Source organism: Bubalus kerabau, chromosome 14 (assembly GCF_029407905.1).
Source record: "Bubalus kerabau isolate K-KA32 ecotype Philippines breed swamp buffalo chromosome 14, PCC_UOA_SB_1v2, whole genome shotgun sequence".
NCBI classification, from domain to species: Eukaryota; Metazoa; Chordata; class Mammalia; order Artiodactyla; family Bovidae; genus Bubalus; species Bubalus kerabau.
In genome coordinates this window covers 66,306,259-66,324,923 of record NC_073637.1, presented here as the reverse complement: position 1 = coordinate 66,324,923, position 18,665 = coordinate 66,306,259, and the positions used below count along the sequence as shown (strand labels likewise).

The 18,665-nt window shown below is 40.6% G+C and overlaps 1 protein-coding gene across 1 annotated transcript in view; it reads right to left on the bottom strand.

Annotated features, from left to right (window-relative positions):
- The window catches only part of RNF19A (ring finger protein 19A, RBR E3 ubiquitin protein ligase), a 55,638-nt gene extending 39,995 nt beyond the window's left edge, over window positions 1-15,643 (bottom strand). Inside the window, exon 1 of the mRNA XM_055546522.1 lies at window positions 15,364-15,643. The gene's annotated coding sequence lies outside the window, so the exon portion shown is untranslated. The remainder of the gene's footprint in view (window positions 1-15,363) is intronic.
- Between the last annotated feature and the right edge of the window lie 3,022 nt (window positions 15,644-18,665).

Genomic DNA, 18,665 nt, shown 5'->3' with positions numbered 1-18,665 from the left:
TTTATATGAGCATATATGATAGTCCCATAATCTAAACATTTTAGTCCCAAAATCTAAATATTTATCAATATCTATTTAAAGTTTTCTTTCTAAAAGACTGTATATATGTGCTTTTGACAGCATTCTATTTTTCACAATGACAGTAGTTTTTTAGCATCATAAATAGCAGACAATTTAAGTTGTACAAAGAGGGATCATTAGTTATCTGACCAAATTATCTAATACAGAGAAAATTAACTTAGCTAACTGAGCATGACTTCAGAAGCCAATATTGGTAAATAAACAGTGGGGGATATCCTCTATACTTGACTAAATTTTTTGACCCTGCTCTTCCTCTAGAATTAAAAAGTTCCTAAGGCAATGGAAAAAGGAAATATTTATCTTCCGTAGCATTTCCTATACAGAGTTGCAAACAATAACATATCAAATTTAACTATGCCTAGGTACAATTTAATGTAGTAGCTAACTATAAAAAACAGAATTAATCATCATAAGCCATCCTTTGATCAGACCACAACTGGAAGAGCTGTACTAGTAATGATGTATCTGCATACAAGCTAATTTTGGCCCCAAGTAAATAGAGTTTTTGTACATCTGAACAAGTTCATTAAATTCTTTGGTTTTTCACATATGGTTTTCTCTTTACGGTGATACATCACTAAAGTTCATTATAATGAAGTTTCATATTGCTCAAAAAGGTTATTTAAATGTTTAAAATTATCTTAAGTTATGTCATTCATCTTGCAGGTGTCAAATGTAAAATGTTATATTTTCCTCTAATAAATTTATTCCCTAATATAGCCGGAAATTTAGCCATAGCAGTAATGCAGGCTCTGGGTATCATTCTTGCTGTCCAAATAATATTGAAGAGGCAAACTCTCTTATAAAAACTCTGACTTATTAAACATCTCTTTATACAGTCTGTTAAAGTAAAAATATAATAGGCAGAATAATAAATTTTTGGTGAAGGATAAAGATGCTTAAAAACACAGCTTATCCATGGACAGGCTTCATAGAAATCCATGAAATCTCTAAAACTATATACTAAATTATAAATAAAGGTATATTCCACTGACAGAATTCATAGATTTCAACAGATTCTCCAAGGAGTCTAAAGTTTAACAAAAGGTTAACCACTACTGCTGAGATGGTGGAGTTTAATTTGCCAGTAAAAGTTAACATCAGATTCTGTAAACTGGGTCTGCTCTCACTAATTTACATTATTAGTACTATATTCATATCTATTCTAATTATTAGCTCAGTTAGAACACACTTCTATTCCTTTAAGATAAGTTGCAGTTCCAAAGAGTTAAGTTTGGGGAAAAGTTTAAAAAAAATAAACAACCTTCATCTATAAGACAAATGTCTCGGATTCATAATGCAAGAATAAATATAAGGTATGTAGATGGCCTAGAGTAACCCACATTTAAAAAACAAAATCTAACAAATAAAGGCTAACTGTTGTACATTCAAAGGACTGCTGCTGCTGCTGCTGCTAAGTCGCTTCAGTCTTGTCCGACCCTGTGCGACCCCATAGACAGCAGGCCATCAGGCTCCCCTGTCCCTGGGATTCTCCAGGCAACAACACTGGAGTGGGTTGCCATTTCCTTCTCCAATGCATCAAAGTGAAAAGTATAAGTGAAGTCGCTCAGTCGTGTCTGACTCTTTGCGACCCCATGGACTGCAGCCTACCAGGCTCCTCCATCCATGGGATTTTCCAAGCAAGAGTACTGGAGTGGGGTGCCATTGCCTTCTCCATTCAAAAGACAGATGTGTATAAAGATATTACAGAGCTATTATGTCATTTTCACTTAAAATGGTAGTTACCACTGAAAATTTGAGTTCATCAATCCTCATAAGGTAAGTCAATAACACTATCTCTATCCTAAGAACCCAGATTTCTTAGATCTGTATATAATATGCTCGTGTTTCTGAGGACACATTCCAGTAATTAAAAGGCTTTTAGGTTGTATTTCTTTCTAGCACCATTGCTGACTGTTTCTCACTGGCCATCAAACATTTTACTTCTTTGTGCTGTTCCATTTTAAATAGAGATAGTGTTTAAGTAGAGATAGTGTTAGCCTGTTTCATTTTCCTTCCGTTTGCAGCTAGATGCAGTCATGTGTCCAGTTCTGGCCAATGCAACGTGAGGATGATGATGCATGCCACTTCCAGAACTAGTCCCTAAATCATCCTTTCAATCATCCTTTGAGCTCTCATCTCCCTTTCCTCGCAAGCTGACTGAATGTAGTGATTCCAGTGGTTGACTCCAAACAGGTCTTTGGGGACATCTGAGTCACGAGATGGAAGGAACTGGGATACCTGAGTCACCCACATGGTTCTTTGTGTGAGTGAAAAATTAACTTCTATAGAATTCCGCCATAAGATTTGGGGTTTTTTTTTTTGTTTCAGACACGACTATCTTACCCAAGATGAGATAAAATGAGGGAATAACTTAAGAGTAGCTTGGAAGGAAAATTCTGAAAACAAATATAGGGTAATAATAGCTTGTTTTTATTCAGAGAGTAAAGCATGGGACTTGGGAGTCACAAAGTTTGGGTTCAAGTTCAGATTCTGACACTAGCTGTGTGACATTGCATTAAATTACTAAGACAGTTTACTACACTGTAAAATAGGAATAACAAATAACCTACAGTCCACAGAATTATTACTAGGATTAAATAAAATATGTAAAGAATCTAGCACTAGTATGACATATTAATCACCTGACAAATATTAGCCATTATAAATATTTGAGAAGATGATACAAATGTAACTAAGGCACTTACTAGATAAAGCTATTTAAAAAAAGATTATCATGCTTAAGGTTAGAAATAAAATGAAACAAACTGTTGGCTCTGAAATGGCTTGTCTAATGTCATCAGAATACTTAGCCACTTCCAAGTTTGGAATACATCATTACAGAACATAAATTTCTCCAAGATGAATACAGTTTTCACCCTTATGTTTATATAGCTGTAAACCTACAATAAGTGATCTAACATTAAAAATGGAATAAGTAAATTCAAATTAACTACTTGTATACATAGGGGAGGTGGAGGAAGCTCAACAGATGATTAACATAGGCACATCGTTTCCAGCAAGTTTTTTGGAAAGTGAATACTTATCAAGACTCAAATATACTACCTTGAGCTCTACCTCTAGATAATGTCTATGATCTCCTAGAAACATAAACTACAAGTTTAGAATAAACTATTCCCATATGCCACAAAACCTCCCCCAAAAGACAGTTTAAACTACTGCAGAAAGAAAAGGCATTATTCATTCCATTTTCCAATAAAAAATACTTAAAACATTTTGACTAGCTCCTTCCAGGAACTATTTAGAAGGGCAAACAACACAGCAATAAGGAAAAGGATGGAAAAGCATACCGCAAAATGATGTGTGTGATGGAGTGCCCAGAGACATGAAAAAAAATTTTTTAACAGGTTAAAAAAAGACCAAGCTGTCCAAAAAAAAAAAATCTTTTTGACTGGTTAAAATACTCACTGCTATACATCAACAGAAGGGAGATATTAACCTAGTTTGAGATATTAGTCAAGTTTGTGTACTTTTGAATTTCAACTTCCTTATTTGAAAGCTAAAGTGATTGGATGAGGTAATATCTAAGGTCTCTTAGTTCTAAAAGACTGTGATTCTAATATACAAACACATATACAGCTGTAACACACATCATGCGTGCGTAGTCGTCCCCAACTCTTCGCAATGCTATGGACTGTAGCCCGCTGAGCCACGCGATTTCCCAGGCAAGAATACTGGAGTGGGTTGTCATTTCCTTCTCCAGGGGATCTTCCCAACCCAGGGATTGAACCCACATCTCCACATCTCCTGCACTGGCAGGTGAATTGTTTACCACTGAGCCACCTGGGAAGCCCAATACATACATACTCTAGGGTTAAAAGTGGACAATTAATAGTTTCTAAGATAATTTTTGTTTCTGTTCTTTTAAAAATATCTCCAAATTCTCTAAAGTGTTGGTATACTCTTTGGTCTTAGTAAATCCAGTGGAATGAACTGCAAACTTCATTTTACCAGTTTCATCATTAATCTAAATAATTCTTAATTTGGACAATTACAAATATTAAGTATTTGGGCTAATTTTGTCCTAACCAATTTTTCTGTAAGTTACTTTAAAAAGTATTGATAACAGCAGTATCCTGCCTCTCCAACTTTGGAAATTGATTTGTCTCTTTCTCCTAAAGAACATGAGGAGTGGGGAAAGCAAAGACCTCTGGTTAGGGTAAATCATTATGTGTGTGTGTGTATTTAATTTTACAACATATGTACATGATGAGGTAGAGCACAGACTGGAAGAGCTATGTGGTAGAAGTCCTAAAAACTATCCTTAAAACTTTCTTCAAATTATAAAGTAATTCTCAGAAGCAATAGTATCTCTTGGGAAACAAGAGGCACAATAAGCAAAATGTGTCTGTTTTGCTCCATATACACCACATTTATAGTGCTTCCCTCTAAATATGTCCCCTCAAAATAAAATCAGAACTGAAATACCAATGAAATATTTATTAATTTTATAGGAGACAAAAACAACTAAGGGAGTATTTTCAAAGAAAGCAGGAGAACCTAGATAAGAATTAAACAGGTAAACAATCATAAAGGTTTATCATTATTAGGCTTTCTCATTAAGAATTCAAAAGAAACAAAGTGGGTTTAACTATAATTATACAACCTAGTATTTAATTAGACATATTAGGTATTTTAACTATAAATATTTTCCTATAGGAAACATCAACAAACCCCAATTTAAAAATCAGCAATCAAGAGACAGAGGGAATCTCAAATAAGTCATGGAGATTCAAAAAATGAAAAGGCTACAAACTGGAACTATTCCACAAATACTAGTCATGCACAGGTGAATCTGCTAGATACCCACGTGAGTTCCTCAGAACCACCTCATTTGATTGTGGAACCTATACTTCTAGTGACACTAATGTTCCAATCTAATGTTAAACTTTATTAAGTGAGAAAACTGTAGTCTAGAGTTACTCAGTTGAATACATCATCACTAGCCATATGAGGCTATTTAAGTTTAAATTAATTTAAAAAAATATTAAACTCCTGTTCCTCAGTTATACTAGTCACATTTCAAATGCTCTATAGCCATATATGCCCTTCCGAGGTTGTGCTAGTGGTAAAGAACTCACCTACCAGAGACATAAGAGATGTGGGTTCAGTCCCTGGGTTGCAAAGATCCCCAGAAGGCGGGCATGGCAACCCAATCCTGTATTCCTTCCTGGAGAATCCCATGGACAGAGGAGCCTGGCCAGCTGCAGTCCATAGGGTCGAAGCGAGACAGACATGACTGAAGCGACTTAGCATGCTCGCATAGCTGTATATAGCCACTGGCTACCATACTGGACAGTGCAGATCTAGAATATTTCCATCATTGCAGAAAGTTCTATTATACAGTGCTGGTCTAGCGATTACCTGACTTATCCATACAGCTAATGTGCCAGAACAAACTCTTAGCCCTCTTTCTACTATTTTACTTCCTTGACAAGGCCTTCATTAATCACCTGGTTTCTGACTGATCACGTTGGCCTTTTGTTAAGTTCTGCTTACAAACATCCATTTGTTCCCACAGATAAATGAATTTTAAACTTTGCATGGAATTCAAAGTCTTCCACAATCTTACCTTAGTTTCTTACCATTCTCTGACATAAAAACACACTCCAGCTAACTGGTCTACTTGTTAAATATATTAATAAAACATAGTTTCACCTCCATGACACTTCCTATGTCTTTGTCTCTGCCTGAATACGCTCCTCTGCCTTCTGTGCTCTGCTTCTCAGGCAGCACAGTGGTAAAGAAGCCCCCTGCCCCCTGCTGATGCAAAAGATGCAGGTTCAATTCCTGGGTTGGGAAGATCTCCTGGGGTAGGAAATGGCAACCCAAGGGATTTTCTTGCCTGGAAAATTCCATGGGCAAAGGAGCTTGGCAGGCTATCCATGGGGTCAGCAAAGAATCAGACACAACTGAGCACACACACACACACACCGCACTGCTCTGCCTATTTAAACTCCTACTACTCTTTGAGGCCCAACTCCTATCTTATGTCCACAAATCATTATAGATCAGTAATTATAGACAAACTACTAAAAATTATTTCATAGTTTTATATAGAAGTTTATAATTTTCTAAACATGTCACCTAAATATTTTACTGTCATTCTTTGTGAGAAATGTGGGGGGGAAATTAAGCAGAGTAAAGGTAATCAGGAGTGTATGTCAGAGGGGTGCTGATCACAATTTAAAAAATTTTTTTACTTTTGGCTGTGCTGAAATTCCGTTGCTGCATTTGGGCTTTCTCTAGTTGCAGTAAGCAGGAGCTACTCTCTAATTGCAGCATACAGGGTTCTCATTGCAGTGGCTTCTCTAGTTGTGAAGTGTGGGCTCAGGAGCTGTGGCACACGGGTTTGCCCTGAGGCACACAGGACCTTCCTGGAGCAGAGATCAAACCTGTGTCCCCTGCACTGGCAGGCAGATTCTTAACCACTGGGCCACCTGGGAAGTGCCACATGACAATTTTTTTAAGGGTGATCAGAACTAACTGAGAAGATGACACTTAAATAAAGACTTGAGGGGAGTCAGCCATGAGGACGGAGAAAGCAGTGGCACCCACTCCAGTACCCTTGCCGCAAAATCCAAGGGCGGAGGAGCCTGGTGGGCTGCAGTCCATGGGGTCGCGAAGAGTCGGACTTGACTGGGCGACTTCACTTTCACTTTTCACTTTCATGCATTGGAGAAGGAAATGGCAACCCACTCCAGTGTTCTTGCCTGGAGAATCCCAGGGACAGGGGAGCCTGGTGGCAGGCCATCTATGGGGTTGCACAGAGTCGGACACAACTGAAGCGACTTAGCAGCAGCAGCCATGAGGAAATCTAGGAAAAGAGCATCCAAGGGAAAGGCAACAGCCACCGCAAAGACTTGAAGGTTGAATGTGCCTGATCTGTTCAAGGAATAGCCCAGAGGCCAGAATGAGGTCTAAGGGAAATGAGCAAGGAATATGAGAGACAGGTCAGAATGTTATCAGCTCAGATTGTGTAGGGCTTCACAGACCACTTTAAGAACTTTGAATTTTATTTCTAAGTGAGATGGGAAAACTTAGGAGGCTTAAGGGGCTTCTAAACAAGATAGTTTAGAATCTGGATATTAGTAATTTAAAAGGATAATTCTAGTGTTAAGAATAGAATTCAGTTCAGTTCCTCAGTCATGTCCGACTCTTTGCGACCCCATGGACTGCAGCACGCCAGGCCTCCCTGTCCATCACCAACTCCCGGAGTTTACTCAAACACATGTCCATCGAGTCGGTGATGCCATCCAACCATCTCATCCTCCGTCGTCCCCTTCTCCACATGCCTTCAATCTTTCCCAGCATCAGGGTCTTTTCAAATGAGTCAGCTCTTTGCATCAGATGGCCAAAGTATTGGAGTTTCAGCTTCAACATCAGTCCTCCCAATGAACATTCAGGACTGATTTCCTTTAGGATAGACTAGTTGGATCTCCTTACAGTCCAAGGGATTTTCAAGAGTCCTCTCCAACACCAAAGTTCAAAAGCATCAATTCTTTGGTGCTCAGCTTTCTTTATAGTCCAACTCTCACATCCATACATGACTACTGGAAAAACCAAGGCCCTGACTAGATTGACCTTTGTTGGCAAAGTAATGTCTCTGCTTTTTAATATGCTGTCTAGGTTGGTCTGCAAGGAGATCCAACCAGTCCATCCTAAAGGAGACCAGTCCTGGGTGTTCACTGGACGGACTGATGCTGAGGCTGAAACTCCGATACTTTGGCCACCTCATGTGAAGAGCTGACTCATTGGAAAAGACCCTGATGCTGGGAGGGATTGGGGACAAGAGGAAAAGGGGATGACAGAGGATAAGATGGCTGGATGGCATCACTGACTCGATGCACATAAGTTTGGGTGAATTCTGGGAGTTGGTGATGGACATGGAGGCCTGGCGTGCTGCAATTCATGGGGTCGCAAAGAGTCGGACACAACTGAGTGAATGAACTGAACTAGGTTGGTCACAACTTTTCTTCCAAGGAGTAAGCGTCTTTTAATTTCATGGCTGCAGTCACCATCTGCAGTGATTTTGGAGCCCCCCAAAATAAAATCTGCCACTGTTTCCACTGTTTCTTCATCTATTTGCCATGAAGTAATGGGACCGGATGCCATGATCTTTGTTTTCTGAATGTTGAGCTTTAAGCCAACTTTTTCACTCTCCTCTTTCACTTTCATCAAGAATCTCTTTAGTTCTTCTTCACTTTCTGCCATAAGGGTGGTGTCATCTGCATATCTGAGGTTATTGCTATCCAGCTTGTGCATCCTCCAGCCCAGCGTTTCTCATGATGTACTCTGCATATAAGTTAAATAAGCAGGGTGACAATATACACCCTTGACGTTCTTCTTTTCCTATCTGCAACCAGTCTGTTGTTCCATGTCCAGTTCTAACTGTTGCTTCCTGACCTGCATATAGGTTTCTCAAGAGGCAGGTCAAGTGGTCTGGTATTCCCATCTCTTTCAGAATTTTCCACAGTTTATTATGATTCACACAGTCAAAGGCTTTGGCATAGTCAATAAAGCAGAAAGAATAGAACAAGAAGAGTTAAAGACAGTAACATGCAGGACAGTTTAAAGGCGGCTGCAATACCCTAGGAGAGAGATGATGATGGGCAAAGGGACATGTCTTGAAAGTAGAACTGATAGAACTGACATGGATTCCAAGTGGATTCTGGCCTGATTAACCAGAAGGCTGAAACTGCTGTCCACTGAAATGGAGAAGGCTGTGAAAAGAGTAAGTTTTAGGGAGAAGCTAAGAGCAGGGGTTCCCTTTAAATCTTAGGGGAGAATGTGCATCCAAATACCCAAATGACAAGCACAGAATTCAGGAAAAAGTTTGGCCTAGAGATAAAATTTTGAGAAAAGTTGTTACCTGGATGGTGTGTAAAATCACAAGTAGGGATGAACTCGCCAAAGCAGTAAATAAAGAAGGGTAAGGACTGAGCCCTGTGGCACTCCATCCTTAAGCTACAGGGTTTACAGGAGGATCCAGTAAAGGACACGGGGAAGGTAGAAGGAATCACTCCTTCATAAGACAAAACCTGTTGGTCTATTCCATCAGTATTATGTTTTCACCCTTCCACTAAATATAAACTACATCTTAAAAAGTCACGAGCAAGCAAACAGGGGCAAATTGGCAGGAGTGAAGAATGACATGAGACAATAACAATGTATCTTATAGACTATAAACTATTTATAAGGCTTGTTCAGACTTGAGGGTATTAAAACACTTCCTCTAATATTTCTAAGAATGGACTAGCACTCCAAAGGGCAGGCTGTCTAATCTCTGATAGTCACAATAAATGATACAAAATAAAGATAAGCACAGATCTTTTTATTTTTGACTGTATATCAGTTTCCTGTGACAAATTACCACAAAGCGGGTGACATAAGACAACAGAAATTTATGTTCTCACAGTTCTGGAGGCTAAAAGCCTCAAATCCAGCAGGGTTATAGTCCCTTTTGGGGTGGCACAGGAGAATTTGTTCTTCACCTCTTACAGCATCTGGTAATCACAAGCATCCCTTGGCTTGGGGCCACATCACTCCAATTTCTCCCTCCACGGTCAAACTATCTCCCTCTCTTCTGTCTTGTCTGTAATTTCCCTCTGCTTTTCCCTTCTAAGGGCAACTTGTCATTGAATTTTGGACCCCTTGGATAGCTTGGGACGATCTCCTCATCTCAAGAGCCTTAATTACATCTGCAAAGACTCTGTTTTCAAATAAGGTGTCATTCATGGGTTTGAGAGGTTAACATGTGAACATATCTTTTTGAGGGCTACCACACAATCGACTGCATGATTCCAGAAATTATCAGTAAAGTGTGCTATGTTTATGCAAAAAGTTAAGGGATGTTCATCTATAATTTTAATAAATCATTATTTTTAATGAAAGCATATGGCTATCAGGAGATATCTATTCAGTTTGGCTATGTATTTGATTTAGCTATATTTGGCTATGCATAATTGCTTACCAGGTAACCACTGCAACCGCTAGTTTAGATAAAAGAATGAGTCATTGTGCCATACTGTACATATCCTGTGATGACAGAGTTATTTTCCCCATTTATATGCATGTAATCAGTCCCCACCTTCTACCTCCAAAGGACTTTATTTCATGATTTTAAGGATGCCTATATAAGAAGTGTTAGTTATTCATATAAACAAAAACTGAAGGATAAACTAGTTCAGGCAATATTTAAATAGAAAAGAGGTTTAACATTTTGTTCTGGAGTAGACCTAGTCACCTCTCTTGACTCAATATAAGAGCATTTTGTATTGATTTATCCACTGTAACTTACTCCAGTGTGGGAGGCACCAGGACCTCCACATACAGTAGCCTCATGGGTACTTCTTCCTTCTGTTTTTACACTGAGATCTGCTATGACAAGTTACTAGTAATGAAAAAATCTCTTCTGTAACAATCTTGTCTGAGTAGTTACATGTTTCAGAGACATGGTGTGTGTGTGTGTGTGTGCATGCAGGCACATGCTCAGCTGCCCAGTCACGTCAGGCTCTTTGCAACCCCATGGCCTGTAGCCCGCCAGGCTCCTCTGTCCATGGGATTTTGGAGTGGGTAGCCATTACCTTCTCCAGGGTATCTGCCCAACCCAGGGACTGAACTCACATCTCTTTCATTGGCAGGAGGATTCTTTACTAATTAGCTACCAGGGAACCTTCAAAGACATAATTTATACTAATAAAATCAAACAGATGATAGCATATTCTCCCTCATTTTATAAACAGGGAAAGTGAGGCAGAGTCACTTTGATAAAGTTGTACGAACGAAAGAAGTCAGGTATTCCGACTTTTCAGTTCAACTCAGTAATTTCAATTCAATGATACATGTGCTTCTTTATTTGGATTCAAAAGACATGTTAAAAAAAGACTATCAAAAAGACTAAGGAATTTCTGTGGAAATAAACATTTCAAACAAAATATTCCTAGAGCTATGCTGTCTAGTGTAACCACATAGTGGAGCAAAGACTTAGTATGCATAAAACAATGTAAAGTCATTCATTAATACATGCTGAGATGGTATTTTGTATATGTTGTTTAAAATAATACATATTATGAAAATTAATTTCATCTGTTTCCTTTTACTTTTTTAATGTGACTAAAAGAAAATCTTTATGACTCACATTATATTTCCATTAGATAGTCCTACTATAGGTATGATATAATTACATTATACATACTTTATTCAGTTAGCAAATACTTAATCCAACATCTATCACTGTCAGGCCTTATGCTAAGTGCTGAGACTTAAAGAATAAACAAAGATAATGGTCCCTGCCATCAGAGTTTACATTATCTCTTACCTTCCACTACACATGTCATATGTATTATCTCACTTATGGTAATGCATAAGAATAACAGAACACCATTTGGGGAGCAAATGCCAATACCTGACTTAGAAATCACAAAATATGAATCATCAGTGCATTTATAGTACTGGTCATCTATTTTTGTGATATATTACTTAACATTATTATGTAAGTATTCAGGGGTCTCCAGAGAGGACAGAGGTTGAAAATGTTAAGTGTACATAATTTTAAGAGGCTGAGTTCAGATTTTTGGACCGAAGACCAAGTTTTAAAGTTTTCTTTCAGCTTCAACAGATCAGGCTGATTTCTGAGGATTTTGCGTCAAAATTCAATGCACAAATTTATTTGAGGACTTAAACAACTCTTTATTGGTTTTGTCCTACTAAAAGTTTCACATAAAAAACTATCATATAGAAATTTTTAAAAAATTAACAAGTAGCATTTCTTGAGTACATGACTTTCAAAACAAAATACTAGGTAACATCAACAGGACAAAAATGTATAATGTTTTCTAGGCTAATAACTTTCAAGAAAATGTCACTAATAAACAAAATAATTGTTCAGGTTTTATTGACAGCTACAAAGAGCAAGCAAAAACTACTTTATCAAAAAGTGTTAATTTTTCTTAATACTGAAAAGTATTACAGATATATGATAGCTATTGAGAAACAAAGTTTCCAAGTTTGAAACACCCAAAATGATTTCACTGATGTTTTTGGTTTAAATCTACCATCACCTGAAATACAGATGTGTTTAGAAAAGGAATACTATCCCTCAGTTTTTAGCTGTGCAGGTGTGGTTATATATAGCTGCTTCAAGGTGATAAAAAGCTACATATACAAACTGATACCTCATAACTTAAAAACTAAAAGGCCAAAGAAAAATAATAATTACTCTGGACTGGAGAAAAAAAAATTACCTAAGGAAAATTTAGCTGATCTCCATAAGTAAAATAACATTTTGCTTTTAAAAAAGATCAAACCCAAACCTTTAAGCTAAAGTACTTCATACATGATCATGAGTCCTTTCAGACCATCATTAAACTACTAGTGCTGGTTTGCCATGTACAATGCAAATACAATCAAATATAAAGTCAGCAATGCAACTTTTTTTTTTGGCCTTCAGTCCAAAATGGCCTAATTTTTATATGGGCCTTAAATAATACAAGATCATAAAGCTTAGTAAGCAGGAAACCAGCCTGAGTTTGACAATCAATTGTCACTTGTCAGAAACATCAGAAAAACAAATAAGAATTCTCTAAGATTTCCTTTATAACGGGAGTAGAGAAGAAACGGAAGAAGGCAATTCAGATATAAATGCGACAAAATTTATCCCCAGCTTACTTTCTGCCTAGCACCTGACTAAGGATTTTTACATGTTATCACAATATTTGTTCCTTCTCCTCCTTGGAAAATTCAGGAAACTACATTTTCAATCCTCAGTGCCCTCCAAACTGGGGAGGGGTGGGGGAGGGGTGGGGGAGGGGTGGGCAGGGATGATGAGGAAACCAAAGAATTTCTGTGATAAGTGTAAGTGCTTTAAAATCAGAACCTGCCATAATATACAAGAGATTCTTTCAAATGTTAAGTTTGTCTCAAATTACCTATATTTAATTCCATCTAACAACCCCATGCAAATATCTTTCAATCTGATCCCACTAAAGAGAGGCGACCCCACGTGTCTTAATCAACTACTACAAAAATATTACCTTACAACTTCCTCTATTTCAAATTTGTAATGTGCATTTATTTTCCACTAAAATGCTGAAGTAGCTTTATAAAAAGACACCTAGCATCTTTCTAAGTAGGAGAAAAACATTGTTTCATTTAATATAGTAAAAAGGCACCCAAAATTCTATAAATACCATTAAACTTTTAAAAATTCCAATACTGGTCTAAAGACAGTAAAATTGGGCTGTTCTTTATATAAACTCTAATGATCAGGTGAAGCACCATCCAAAAGAAACACCAATATTTCAAATAGCTACTATCCGAAAACTAAAAATTGATTTGTGTTTCAACTCCTAAGATAATCTTACAGTTTTAAAATATAACCTTACTGGAATCCTCCTGGAAGTCACAGATACTGAAAAACTACTAACCCACTCCCGTATTCTTGCCTGGAGAATCCCCATGGACAGAGGTGCCTGGTGGGCTACAGTCCATGGGGTCACAAAGAGTCTGAAAGGACTGAGGGACTAAGCACACACACTAACATTAGCTGGCCAAATGTAATTTTTCCTCAGAAAGACCCTTTGTTAAGATATTAAAACAGTTCCTGAGGATATATGAAATTTAAATTTCAGTTACATTGTATACAATAATAAAAAGAGAAATAAAGCTAACAAAAAGGGGTTTTGTTGTTGTTGTTATTGCTGTTGCATAATTTGGTTTATTTATTAAGTCCCAAGACTCTAAATCTTTACTATGGAATTGTAAGTAGCAGGCAACGAACGTCTGAAAAGAAATGTTAACAATAGATCATCGCCATTTTCTAAATAGAAATATTTACATTTTGATTCAGTTCTGACAGCTGGGTGTTAAGGAAGCATAAACTGGCAAATACGGTAAAAATGGCTTGACTTATAAACCGAAGTGGAAAGATGCTTATTAAGATGGTTAATGGCAAAACTGAAAATGAAACTTGGGCATACTATCAGACTTCACATAACAAAATGGGTCAAGGAATTCAGTTAAAATAAAAAATTCATATGTATAAATAAAAACACAGTCATGTACTTACCCCACCCGACCCCCCAAAAAAAGGAATGGAAAGGAAAAATCAGGAACATTTTAAGGCAACCGATCAGAGGAAATAACTGCTTTATTCCTCCACTGTTTACTAACATTTAACACGAGCATTTGCAGCCAACACCTGGGTTTGAAAACTGCAGCAGCATTTAAACGCTGTCCTTTCTAACGTCCACCCAACAGGACTTTCAGCAACATTTTGAATAGTAAATATTAACCAGAATAAAGCATCGTTCGTATATTTCTATCTTCAAGAGCTAATGGGGGGAAAAAAATAAGATCTTTTTTTCTCCCATATATAGCCATTCTTTTCACTCTTTTATTTACTGCCCTTATTTTCCTCCCTATTAATGAAAGGGGGTGGGGAACGACAGAGGGGAATTCAAATGATAGGAAAAACTGGAAATTAAAAACAGTGGCATTACTTGCTGGATGAAGACGGAGAAGTCTCTCAAGGTTTAGCATGAAGGAGACAATCCTGGAAGACCCCCTCGTAAGAAATACTTTACCCCAAGGCCACACCAGTTTTCGTCGGTTTAATTTCTGCTTTTGCAGGGGGTGGCCGTCCCCCGGATGAACGTTCCCCGGGGCATGCCTCTCTCTATTCCCCGGGGAGGCCTCCAGCTGCACCGGGTGTGGGGGGTGGGGTGGGGGGCGTTGGCCCCGGCTCCGAATTTTGCAGCGAGGCCCGGAAATCGGTCCCGTTAAGAGCCGATTTCACCCATCAGGAATGCGCTCCGCCCCCGCCGCTGCCGCCCTCCGCGTCGCCTGCTCCGGGGGGCCGGGGAAGTGCCTGAGGGGAGCGCCGCCTCCGCCCCCGTCACAACACCGCCGGGTCGGCCGCCGTCGCCCCAGACTGCCCGGGCCAGGAGGACAGGGCTCGCGGGGCGGATCCCAAGCCTCGCCTCCCGCCCGGCGCGGCCGCCAGCGCCGGGGCCGAGCCGGGGGGACGCAAGATCCAACGCGAGGCCTGAGCCCCCACCAGCTCGTCACCCTCCCCCGGCGCCGCCCGAGCCCCGCCGCGCAGAGCGCGAGAAGGGGCGCCTCTCCCGTGGGATTTCCGAGTCCATTTCCGTCCCGGGGAGCGGCCGGAGAGCCCGGCGTCGGAAACGGGAGCCGCGCCCCTGCCCTCCGGCTCCCGGGTGCAGCCTTCCCCCCTTCACCCCACCCCGGACCCGCCCGTACCTTCAACTCCTCGGTAGGGCGCAGGGCTGCGGGCGAGCAGGCCCATCTCCCGGCGGCGGCGGCGGCCAGAGGAAACACGGAGGAGGGTTCCTCAGAGCCGCCCAGGCGCCTCTCAGCTGGGGCGGGGGGAACGCAGAGGAGGGGTCCCGACGGCCGCTTCCCCGAACTCCTCCTCCGCAGTTCTGTCTTGACGGCGGTTCCCGGGAATCAGCGCCGCAACTGCCATTCTCTCCCCCCGGCCCCGTTTCCCTCAGCCCCCGCTGTCTCCGCCCCCTCCTCCCACTCCTTCCTCCCGCCCCCTCCCCGCCCAGCCGCGCCTCGCCCCGCCCCGGAGCGCCGCCCGCGTGCCTTGCGTCATGGCGTCACGCCCACCCCGGCCCGTCGCTGGACGCGCGGGGACGCGGGCGTTCGCTGTCGCACGTTCTCCCGGTTAATCTCACGGGAGCGTCCCGCTGCGGCTCGGGTGGCCGGGAGTGTGGCGCCCCCGCCACCTCCTGCTTGACCTCCGCCCGAGGCCGTCAGCGGCCCTTCCTGCCCCTCAGCCTGTAGGACTTCTCCCGGGCTGTGGGGCAGGTGTCTCAGGACGAGGGGGTGGGAGGTGCCTAGAAGCCGCTCTCGAGGTGTAGGGAGGTGATGGGCTTGGAGACCTCCCGGTTTTCGGGGTTCCGCACGCCGTTATTCAGTCCTTTTGTTTTCTCGCGGTTCACCTGCTAGAGTGGCAAATCCCAGGGAGAGCAGGGAGGGAGTGCTGCAGCGAGCTGCTTCGCTCTGCTGGAGGAAACGTCTTCTCAGAGTCCGTCCCCGCCCCCCCCCATCACCTTCTTTTAATAGAGCGCAGGCACTGCTAAAAGCAGCGCTTTTTAGCCACAATTTAACACCCTGTGTGAGAGTTCGGAGAATATATACCACTTGCCTCTTTTTTTTTTTTTTTTCCACCTCTTTGTACTCACGAAGTCGCTTAAGTATTCAGAATCCATATTTCAGTCCTGTTTGATACCTTCTAAGTGACTTTAATCCACTTTTTCTGTCCATCCCGTCCTAAAAGCCAGTCATACCCTCTTTGAATTTTTTAACCTCCACATGACTGGTTATCAGTTCTTCTTAGTTGAATAAACATTCAGGCCTTTCCTTCCTAGCTGATTTCAAGATTCAGTCACTCTTTGGAATACTGAGAAATAGGGATGTGGTTCATGCTGGACAGTGTGTCTTTTTGCCATCTGTTACTTAACTAAATATATCACCCTATCAATCTTTGTTTCAGTGTGCCTAATTAGACACAAAGGAGCAGTCGTCTTTCAGAGCGTACTTGGTATCTTTGGTAACCCAGTAAATGTTTACCAATTACAAAACTAAGCAATCTAGGCAGTTTAGGTCTAAGTATCTTTGACCACAGATCTTGAAGTAATCATGGGTATGTTCGTTTTCATTTATCCGATGTTTTAAAGCTGTTATATATTCCTTTCAGTGCTATTTGAAGGCTGCCAGCAATTTATTAAGTGGAGTACTTTAAGCCTATAGGTAGTACAAGAAAAGTAAGTTAAATGGATTTATAGAATTGAAACCGCGGTGTCTCAGGGTCTCCGAAGCGCTCTGGTGCTATATAGTTCTTTATGTCTCAGCGCAGAAAAGAATTGAGAGGCAAAGTGATAGACAAGTGATTTATTAGAATAGAAAACCAATGAGGTTTAGAAGTGGCACATGAGAAATGCTGTGCCCTGAGAACTTACTGGGCTACTTTTCATAATCAAAGGAAAACTGGGGAGGAGAAGAGCTTCTTTGTCTTTCTTGAGTAGATGCTGTGCTTCCATCATCATCAACTCCTCCTTGTTATTCGGGAGAGTTTTCTTATCCCTACATGATCAAGCTAGGTCCACAATTACTGTTTTTATGTTTATAGAGAACATGTCCTGGGAATCATTAACTTACTGTGCTCACTGGGCAGTATGTGGGTCTCATGCCACCATTGTTTGGTTGTTTGGATGCCTATCTAGTGTTTCTGCTGCATGGTTTTGTTGCTAAGCAAGCCTGCTTGGTTTTGTGGTTCAGCAAACCTGCTTTCTTGAGTAATCATTAACTTACAAGGGTTTCCCATATTTTTTCTACTTATAGTCCCCTAAGTGGGATTAACCATTTAATCACCTACTTTGTCCTTTTACTCTGTCCCTGTCAGAATGGTACCCACACATTATATAATTCTTGTAGTTACGTCAACATATTGAACAACATTTCAGAACAGATGGGGCATTGGCTTGGAAGGGAGTTTTGAGTATAGAGGTTCTGCAGAGTGGGAATGGTCTTGTGTTCTAATGTCATAGTTTCCGGAGATGCCTTTTCCTACATTTCTTGTTGTTTAGTTGCTCAGTCTCCGACTTTTACGATATCATGGACTGTAGCCTGCCAGGCTCCTCTGTCCATGGGATTTGCTGGGCAAGATTATTAGAGTGGGTTGCCATTTCTTCCTCTGGGGATCTTCCCAACCCAGGGAGCAAACCCGTGTCTCCTGCATCTTCTGCACTGCAGGTGGATTCTTTATTGCTGAGCCACCAGGGAAGCCCTTTTCTTCACTAGGAAAGTGTAAATGTTTTAAACAATCTATTGAAAAGCTCCACTCAAATCCCCCGAAGCAGTTCAAATTTAGCCTGTGCAAGACATAATTTGTTATCTTTTTCTCAAAACTTGCCTCTATCTTTTACTCAGGACCATGCCAGAAATCTAGGATTCTTCTAGGCACCCTCTTTTTGATCAGTTGCAATTCATAATTAACCACCAAGTCCTGTTTATTGTGTGTTCTAAACAGCCCTGAACTCACACTCTCTTCTATATCCCCTTTCTGCATTTGGAGCAGTGGTTTCAACTTTGGCTGCATGTTAGAATCTCCTGCAGAGTTTTTAAAAATCCTGATGTCCAGGATGCATCTACCAATTAAATCGGGAGTACTGAGGATGTCAGTAGTTTTTAAAACTCTCCAGGTGATTCCAATGAGGAACCAAGATTGAAATCCAGTGCTAGGGCTTCATAATTTCTCACTGGATTACTAAAGAAGTGTAATAATTAATTTTTGGCATTCTCCCTTCTTTACCTACTCTCTTCCAATTCATTCAGTATTAATTCAGTAAATACTTTCTGGGTGCCTAGTATATCATGCAGAGGGTTTTGCTATTATAGAAAGTAGGACTATAGCAATGAAAAAGGTCTTGTATCTGTTCTCATGGAACACATATTCTGGGGGCAGATTTGGGGAAGGTAGAATAAATAACAAAAAAGACATAAAAGGAAATAAATTTACCTAATGTAGAAACCAG